The following is a 1,684-nucleotide window of genomic DNA, read 5'->3' as shown; positions in this document are numbered from 1 at the left end:
CAGGCGGGTCTCAAACCCGCGGGCTCAGGCAATTCACTCACTTCAGCCTCCCAAAGGCACGGGATTACAGGCTGAGCCACTGAGCCCAGCTTGTGATAAATTTAATGGAATACAAGGGGCAATATTGGCTAACCAATGCTCGAATGGTCAAATATCAGGGAATGCTCTGTGAAAAACCACGCATTCGACTAGAGGTGGTAAAGACCCTAAATCTAGAGGAAGTAAAGACCCTAAACCATGCATTCACCTAGAGGTGGTATAGACCCTATAGAGCCAGGACAGCCAGACCATGATTGCAATGAAATAATAAATTGGATGTTCTCTAGCTGTACAGACTTAACAGACCAGCCCCTTAGGGACCCTGAAGTTGAATCCTACATGGAGGGAAGTAGTTTCATACAGGAGGGGGAATGCTTTGTGGGCTATTCGGTGGTAACTTTAAACTTCATGGTCGAGGTGAAACCTCTGCCAATAGGAACTTCAGCTCAGAAAGCAGAACTCACTGCACTCACTCAAGCCCTCCAGCTAGCCGCAGTGCTACACACTAATATCTATACAAACTCCAAGTATGCTTTTACTACCTTGCATGTGCACAGGGCCTTATACAAGGAGAGAGGTTTAATCAATTCAGGGGGAAAAGACAAAAAATATGGCAATGAAATTCTAGAGCTACTAGATGCTGTATGGGCACCAAAGGAGTATCAGTCATACATTGCAGAGGGTATCAAAAGGGAAATGCAATAACTGCCAAAGGAAATCGCAAAGCAGATCAAGAAGCAAAACTTGCAGCAACAAGGGAAACTGTCAAAACAACTGCAATATCCATGGTGCTGCTTCCTAGCCTGCTGATGAACTGGAGCCCTTGCTACACGCCAAATGAAAAACATGGTTTGAAACTGAAACAGGACACTACTTACAAGCCAGATGGTGGAAATCTCAGGACAGTCGAATAGCAATTCTAGAATAATTGGCTCCAGCGTTTGTCAGGCAATTTCACCAAGGGACACACAGCAGATGAACCGCTCTTAAGAATACCCTCAATAAGTACTTCTATGTCCCCCGACTCTCCGGTATAGCACGGATAGTCTGTGAACAGTGTGTAACTTATGCTCAAAATAACCCATGGCAGGGACCCAAAGTCTCCCCTGGAGTGCAGCATGTGGTGGGGGGCACCCTTTGAGGATCTTATCATGGATTTTACAGAACTTCCATGCTGCCGAGGTACTGGAGTCCCATTTCAGCAGGTTCAGGGTTTCCCGAAGGAAGGGCAGCGTCAGTGAGTGAAGGGATGGACGCAGACCTGGTGTTTATGCAGAACTGCTTGTTTATTGCTCACAAATCTGTGATTTATATACCTTTTTGTTACATAGCCTTTTGGGTGACATACATGAGTAATCTTTTCTTGACATTACTCAAATTCTCCAAAACAAGTTTCTTAACATAATGATGGTTATGTGCAATTTTCTGAGTGTTTTTCTCATATTTTTACGGTTAGGTGGACAGTCATGTGAAACCTTTCACATACTCTTCTCATACTTTCACAATTAGATACAATCACTTTCCTTAAAGCTATGAAACAAAAAACTTATACGATTATTCCTTTAAAGCTAAACATACTCACAACGCAAAAACACCATTACCCTATACTTGAATACCCATGACCTCTCAAAATTAAGCATAATCT

The sequence above is a fragment of the Carlito syrichta genome, unplaced genomic scaffold (genome assembly GCF_000164805.1).
Source record: "Carlito syrichta isolate Samal-C Ts95f unplaced genomic scaffold, Tarsius_syrichta-2.0.1 Scaffold308053, whole genome shotgun sequence".
Taxonomy (NCBI): domain Eukaryota; kingdom Metazoa; phylum Chordata; class Mammalia; order Primates; family Tarsiidae; genus Carlito; species Carlito syrichta.
The sequence above is the reverse complement of the archived record's forward strand: the minus strand, read 5'-3'. Positions refer to the sequence as shown.